The sequence below is a fragment of the Castanea sativa genome, chromosome 5, assembly GCF_040712315.1.
Source record: "Castanea sativa cultivar Marrone di Chiusa Pesio chromosome 5, ASM4071231v1".
Lineage (NCBI taxonomy): Eukaryota > Viridiplantae > Streptophyta > Magnoliopsida > Fagales > Fagaceae > Castanea > Castanea sativa.
This window is the reverse complement of record NC_134017.1, coordinates 28,342,578-28,350,868: the sequence shown is the minus strand read 5'-3', so window position 1 is coordinate 28,350,868 and position 8,291 is coordinate 28,342,578.

The following is an 8,291-nucleotide window of genomic DNA, read 5'->3' as shown; positions in this document are numbered from 1 at the left end:
CCCCCGCCTAAGGCCCCCACTTGTAACAGGGGCCCCAAAATAATAATATATTATATAATATTAGCTTTTTATTTGAAAAAAAAAAAAAAAAAAGCCCGTTTCTCACAAACCCAAAAAGACTGAAGTGACGTGAACAGTAATCGTATCACCACACTATCACCAAATCTCTAGCTTGCAGTTCTCATCTGAAGAAAAAAAAAAGTTCTGTTTCTCTGAAGTGACATGAAAGGCAAGCTAATCCTATCACTAAATCTTTAGCTTGCAGGAGAAAATATTACAAAAGATAGCTTGCAGAAGAAAAAATTACAAAAGGCAAAAAATTGAAAAAAGATACAAATAAGAAAAGGCAGAAAAAAAATACTCTTCACTTTCTGACTCTCCATCTTCATTCATTCTAAAAAAAAAAAAAAAAAACCCTTGACTTACTCATCAATTAGTGTTGACAATAAATTTGGTGTGTTCACAGATCTTCATTTCAGGTTCGTTTCTTATTTTCTCTTCCTTTGCCTCTTTGTCTCTTTTGTCTTCTTCATGGTTTGCAGTTTGCTGTTGGGTGTCTGGTTTTTTTTTTGTTTGAAGAGGAGTTTGCTGCTGCCGCCTGCCTGCTGGGTTTTTTTTTTAAGAGGAGTTTGCTGCTTCTATTTTTTTTTGGTTTATTCTCTTAAGTTTAGATTTCTCTAGAATGCTATAGATATTGAATAGTCATTGGTCAATGGGCCCACTTAAGAGCTAAAGGCTTTAGTCTTTAGATTTCTCTAGAACTCTTCTCTTACACGTTTTGTTTTGTTTTTTTTTTTTTAAAGAAATCAGATTTAGTGGGCTGGTCTTAGCTTTGTGGTTCAAGTTGACTCCTTGCTTAAAAAAAAAAAGGGGTTTATTGCTGCACAACAAAAAAGTATTGACAACAAAATTATAAATTTAGAATAAATTACTTTGTATTAATAGTAATTTTAATTTTTTGTGCAAGTTTAAAGTGTAAAGTGATCATATTAAGTAAAGCTACAATTGTGCTTTTGATAAACCAGGTTCTATTGTTTTATACATTAAATTTATATTATTCTAGTTAAATTGTAATTTTTTTATTATAAATTGTGCTTCATTTATTCATAAATAGTTTTTAATTACAAATGTCTACTAGAAAATATCTATCTGGATATGAAAAATTAAATAAAAAAAAAAGGCAAAGAGAAGAACTAATTGAATCTCAAAAAGGAGCTATGGACAAATTTATTACTAGTAAAAAACAAAATCTTGCAGAAAATTTGAGTGAAGGTTTTATAAATAAACAAGAAATTCATCAAAAAGAGTTTGAAGATAATGAAAATATACAACAAAATGATAATAACGAAGGTGGTCATGATAATGTTCAAACATGTAATGTCATCATTCTTGATAATGAAGCTCAAAATAATTTAGAGGAGAGAGAAAATATTAATGATCAACCTAACTATATTCCTACAAATATTTTTGATCCAAGTCAATGGAAAACTATTGATATAAAATTAAGAGATTTGTTAGTAGAAAATGGTTCAATAAGAGTTGATGATCTAAACTTTCCTATAGATTAGAACTCTAGACATTTTTCTACTACGCATTATATTCGAAAATTGCCAAATGGGGAGAAACATGATAGAAAATGGTTAGTGTATTCAAAAGACCTAGATAAAGTATTTTGTTTCTGTTGCAAGTTGTTTAATTCAAAATCTAATACAAATCAACTAGCTAATGGAGGAACTAAGGATTGGAAAAATATTAGTTCTATTCTTAAAAATCACGAAACAACCAATGAGCATATTACTAATATGAATACTTGGATTGATTTAGAACTAAGATTATTGAAGAATAAAACAATTGATAGAAATGTCCAAGAACAAATTAAGAAAGAGAAAGATCATTGGAAAAAAGTGTTATTAAGGATAATAGCGGTGGTAAAAAATCTTGGTAAAAATAATTTGGCATTCCGAGGAAAAAACGAAAAGATCTATCAAGAAAATAACGGAAATTTTTTAAGTATAATTGAAATGATTGCAGAATTTGATCCAGTATTGCAAGAACATGTTCAACGTATTCAACATGGTGCAATCCATAATCATTATCTTGGACATAATATACAAAATGAAGTGATACAATTATTAGCAAATGAAATTAAAAGTAAAATTATAAAAAAGATTAAAGAAGCAAAATACTTTTCAATTATACTTGATTGTACCCCTAATGTAAGTCATCAAGAACAAATGACTCTTATACTAAGATGTGTGGATAATTCAATAAGTTTGATAAAAATAGATGAACATTTTGTGGAATTTTTAAAGGTAGATAATACTTCTGGAAAAGGTCTTTTCAATGAAATTATAAATGCAATAAAAAATCTTGAACTTGATATTAATGATGTACGTGGACAAGGATATGATAATGGGTCTAATATGAAAGGGAAAAAACAAGGGGTACAAAAAAGAATTCTTGATATAAATTCTAAAGCATCTTACACACCATGTGGTTGTCATAATCTCAACCTTGTCCTATGTGATATGGCTAATTCTTGTCCTAAAGCTATATCTTTTTTTGGAGTAGTACAACGTATATACATACTATTTTCTTCTTCCACAAAGCGATGGAAAATTTTACAAGATAATGTGACAGATTTAACTCTTAAGCCATTGTCACAAACACGTTGGGAAAGTCGAATTGAAAGTGTGAAAGCAATAAAATTTCAAATTCTAGAAATAAGAGATGCTTTGTTACAACTGGCAAAAACAAGTGAAGATCCCAAAACAAAAAGTGAAGCTGATTGTTTAGCAACATATGAGATTGAAAGTTTTGAGTTTTTGCTAGCTATGACTATTTGGTATGACATATTATTTGTTGTTAACTCTGTTAGTAAAAATTTACAATCGAAAGACATGCATATTGATGTTGCTATAGATCAATTAAAAGGTCTCATGTCTTTTTTAAAAAAATATAGAGAAGGTGGATTTACATCTGCTATGAATTCATCTAAAGAAATTGCAACCAAAATGGAAATAGAGCCTATATTTCGTGAAAAACGTATAATTCATAGGAAGAAATAGTTTGATGAGAATGTCAATGATGAGACAACACAATCCGTTGAAGAATATTTTAGAATTAATTATTTTTTTATATATAGTAGATCAAGCTATTTCTTCAATTGAAAGTAGGTTTGAACAATTTCAAATATATGAAAATATTTTTGGTTTTTTATTTAATTTTGAAAAACTAAAATCACTAGATGATGATAGCTTGAAAAAAAAATTGTCTTAATTTTGAATGTTCTCTCACACATGAAACTTATTCCGATATTGATGGCTTAGATTTATATTCAGAATTAAAAATTTTAAGAGAAGTTTTGTAAACAAATGAAAACTCTCCAATTAATGTACTAAATTATATAAAGAGGTTAGAATCTTTTCCAAATGAATGTATTGCTTACAGAATATTACTAACTATACCTGTTACAGTTGCTTCTGCAGAAAGAAGTTTTTCAAAATTAAAATTAATAAAATCCTATTTAAGATCTGATAGGGTGCTGATTTAGCCTATCTCCAAGTCGTCCATAAAGGTCGTCCATAACCCGGCCACCATCGTAAACACCCTCAGGAACTTACCCAGAATTACCTCGTCGAAGGAAGAAGACTTCTGGACGAGGTAAGCATCACCAGAATGATGCTCTCGTCTAGAACGCTAATAACCTCGTCCTGAAAGACTTCGTCTGTTAGACGAAACAACCCCTGCGCATACCAGTACATATCCAAGGACCCCTAGGACGAGGTTATTACACTTAGGAAAATCTCCGAGCATGACATGACAATCCCTTATCCCACGCATAACCGCCAGGTATCCGTTGTGGAACAGAAGCATAACTCCCAAACGGTTATGCAAGTTACACTTGATTCCTACCTCTCCTTGAATCTAGGAGAGGTTCCAATCTTAATAACCGCTTGTAAGAACACTATAAAAGGGCTGTTTCAGACAAGGCCAAGGTACGTTCATTTTTGACACCAAGAAAGTTGGAACTCATAATATGGAGAGAAAAACTAACTTTACCATCGGAGGGTTTTCGGCCGGCAGCCCCGGCCGCCTTTGATTCTCTTTTTTTTTTTTTTTTTTCAGGCCGCAGAAAGAACCAGTAGTCCTTTCAAGTCCGGAGCATCCAGCCTTCTGATTTTCTTTGCATCATCAGTTGGCGCCGTCTGTGGGAACTGTTATTCTATCCCAGACAAAAGGCTGAATGGTTCGAACAAGATCAAGGGCTACCAGCCCAGGCCACCAGGAGAGTAGGGATGCCTCTAGCAATCCCCTTCGCGATCGCAGATCAGCGCCTGTAATGCAACCGCCTTCTATTCAGCACATACAATCCATGGCTGCCACTATGGCAGAACTGACACGTCAGAACCAGGAGTTGAATAAAGAGATCAACCTCAGGAGGCAGCGCCAGGGACACACGGAGGGAAGGGCCCTAAGTCAGGAAGGAGGAGGGGAAAATGTAGAGTCCGAAGATCAAACAAGGGGTACCGCTTCAAGAAGGGTGCCGCACTTGGAAAAAGAAATGGACCAGATGAGAAAAGCCATGGAGGAAATGAGGGAAAATATGAGGCGAGCAAACCCAGTAGATGATATGGTCCATCGAACGGACTCCCCTTTCACAGCTTCCATCAACAGTCACCCTCTACCCCCGAAGTTCAAAATGCCTTCTCTAGACTCGTACGATGGAAATCGCGATCCTTGCGATCACATTGCAACTTTCAAGACGACCATGCACCTGCAGGGGGTCCCAGACGAGATCATGTGCAGAGCTTTTCCCACCACACTCAAGGGACCAGCGCGAGTGTGGTTCAGCAAGATTCCCCCAAACTCAGTGGGATCGTTTGAAGAACTGAGTAAGCTGTTTGTCAACAACTTCATTGGAGGACAGCGTCACAAGCGTTCCTCCTCTAGCCTGCTGACCATAGAGCAAGGGGACAATGAGAGTTTGCGGTCTTTTATCACCCGGTTTAACAGAGAAGCCTTAACGGTGGACGAGATGGATGACAAACTATTGCTGGCCGCTTTCCACAATGGGGTCAATTCTGACTTGTTCATTCATAAGCTCTACGAGCAGGAACCACAGACTATGGCTGAGCTTGTCCATTCAGCCCAGAATTTTATGAATGCTGAAGACGCTATCATAGCCAAGAACAGAAAGAGGGCAGAACGCTCGGAAATGGGCCACCATCGCTATCCGGACCAGGGACCTCGTCCAAAGAAAGTTCGAGCAGACGAGAGAAAAGATAAGGATGGTAAGAAGGCCAGTTCCTCCGCGAGGAATCAGCAATACACGCCCCTGACTATGCCATTAGAGCAAGTTCTTATGCAGATCAAGGATGATCCATCCTTGAAGTGGCCGAACAAAATGAAGGGAGACCCCAACAAGCGTAATAGGAGTAAGTACTGCCGTTTTCACAGGGACCATGGGCATGATACGGACGAGTGCTTTGACTTGAAGCAGCAGATAGAAAATCTCATTAGACAGGGAAAATTGAGGAACTTCCTTGGACGAGACCAGAGAGATGAGAAAATGAAGGCCAAGGTGGAAGAATCATCACGTCCCCCACTAGGAGAAATAAGGGTAATTATAGGAGGAAGCTCGACGGCGCAGTCGTCCAAGTCAAGGAAGACATACCTGAAGGTGGTGCAGAACATCCAACAGTCTGGACGACCTCCCAGGACGAGGGAGGAAGACCAACAGGCTGTTACTTTCACGGACGAGGAGGCAGGACGAATTCACCACCCACACGATGACGCGATAGTCATCACCCTACTCATCTCTGATTACACGACCAGGAGGGTACTGATAGACAATGGTAGCTCTGCAGACATTCTCTACTACCCCGCATTCCAGCAAATGAGACTAGGACGAGATCAGCTTCGACCAGTGAACTCGCCGTTGGTAGGGTTCGGAGGAATGAAGGTGCAACCTGTGGGCACCATCACGTTGCCAGTGGTCGTCGGAACATACCCGCAGTAGATAACCAAGAAGGTGAATTTCCTTGTTGTTGATTGTGCATCGTCATACAATGCGATTATTGGAAGGCCAACATTGAACAGCTGGAAAGCGGTGACCTCTACCTACCACCTATCCATCAAATTCCCGACCGACCACGGAGTAGGCCAGGTACAAGGAGACCAGCTGGCTGCCAGAGAATGCTACTTAGCTATGCTGGCCATGGACGAGCATATGCAGGCGATGAGTATAGACGGAAGGAGGGTTGTGGCTGAGCCCACTGAAGCGTTAGAGGACGTCCCTTTGGATGATAACCAGCCCGAGAAGTCTACCAGAGTTGGGGCGAGCATGGAAGAAGGGGCAAAGCACGCTTTGATTCGGTTTCTGAAGAAAAACCTCGATGTCTTTGCATGGAGTCATGAGGACATGCCTGGCATCGATCCGAGCGTCATTACCCATAGCCTGAACGTGTGTCCCTATTCAAAACCAGTGCGTCAGAAGAGAAGAGTTTTTGCTCCTGAGCGAGACAATGCCATTAAGGAAGAGGTGCAGAAGTTGGTCACCGCGAAGTTTATCCGAGAAGTTCATTACCCAGACTAGTTGGCGAACGTAGTCATGGTCAAGAAAGCCAATGGCAAATGGCGGATGTGCGTGGACTTCACTGATCTAAACAGAGCTTGCCCTAAGGATAGCTATCCATTGCCGCGCATTGACCAGTTGGTGGACTCGACGGTAGGTCACAGGATACTTAGCTTCATGGACGCTTTCTCAGGGTATAACCAGATTCAGATGAATGAAGCGGATCAGGAGAAGACCTCATTTGTCACGAGCCAAGGGTTGTATTGCTACAAGGTTATGCCCTTCGGGTTGAAGAATGCGGGGGCGGCCTACCAAAGGCTGGTTAACCATATGTTCCGTCCTCAAATCGGACGAAATGTGGAGGTCTATGTGGACGACATGCTGGTGAAGAGCCAGGACGAGGATAAACATCTTGACGACCTTCAAGAGACTTTTGATACATTGCAACAGTACCACATGAAATTAAATCCGAGCAAGTGTGCTTTCGGGGTTTCATCGGGTAAATTCTTGGGGTTTATGGTGTCGCACAGAGGAATTGAGGCGAATCCAGATAAAATCCAGGCGATACTGAACATGGAGCCACCAAAAAATATCAAGGAAGTCCAGTCTCTTATTGGACGGGTCGCCGCCCTCAACAGGTTTGTATCGAAAGCTACTGACAAATGTTTACCTTTCTTTAAGGTCCTTAGGAAGGCTTTTGAATGGACAGACGAGTGTCAGAAGGCCTTCCAAGACTTGAAGACGTATCTAATGACGGCACCACTGTTGAGTCCGTCTATACCTGGGGAAGAGTTGTATTTGTACTTGGCGGTGTCCCCACACGCAGTAAGCTCAGCGTTAGTCAGAGAAGAGGGGAGAGTCCAGAAGCCGGTCTATTACACAAGCCACGCGATGAGAGGGGCAGAAGGACGATACCCGATGATGGAGAAACTAGCCTTCGCATTAATCACGGCTTCCAAGAAGCTAAGACATTATTTTCAGGCACATGTCATCAACGTCCTGACAGACCATCCCATAAAAAAGGCAATGAGCAAGTTGGAAGCTGTTGGACGGCTGGTACAGTGGGCCGTTGAACTCAGCGAGTTTGATGTCGGGTACCTTCCGAGGAGCGCGATAAAAGCGCAGGCGTTGGTAGATTTCATTGCGGAATTCACCCCCAGTCAGGACGACCTGAACAAGGACGAAGGAAATGAAATGTGGGTGGTTAATGTAGACGGATCGTCCACACTGTATGCAGGAGGGATTGGAATTGTACTGAAGTCCCCTGAGGGTGACAAGCTGGAGTATGCGGACCGTCTGCAGTATCCAACTACCAACAATGAGGCTGAGTACGAGGCTCTACTCAAGGGGTTGGAATTGGCCAAGTCCTTAGGGGCGGAGTCGTTAACAATTAAAGGAGACTCACAACTGGTCATTAACCAAGTGAATGGGATGTGTGATGTCAAAGAAGATCGAATGAGGAAGTACCTTAACAAAGTGAAACGCCTTGCCCGGAAATTTTCAGCCATAAGCTTTATTCAACTTCTCAGGGAGGAGAACGCTGAAGCAGACGCCTTGGCAAAAGCCGCCTCGGCAGGAGTCATAGACGGGTTTGACGACATCCAGTACATGCCAAGCATAGACATCCCTGACATACAGCAGATAGGAGGAGGAGAAAATTGGATGAGTCCGATAATAATCTATCTCAAAGATGGGAGGCTTCCAGAAGACAAGG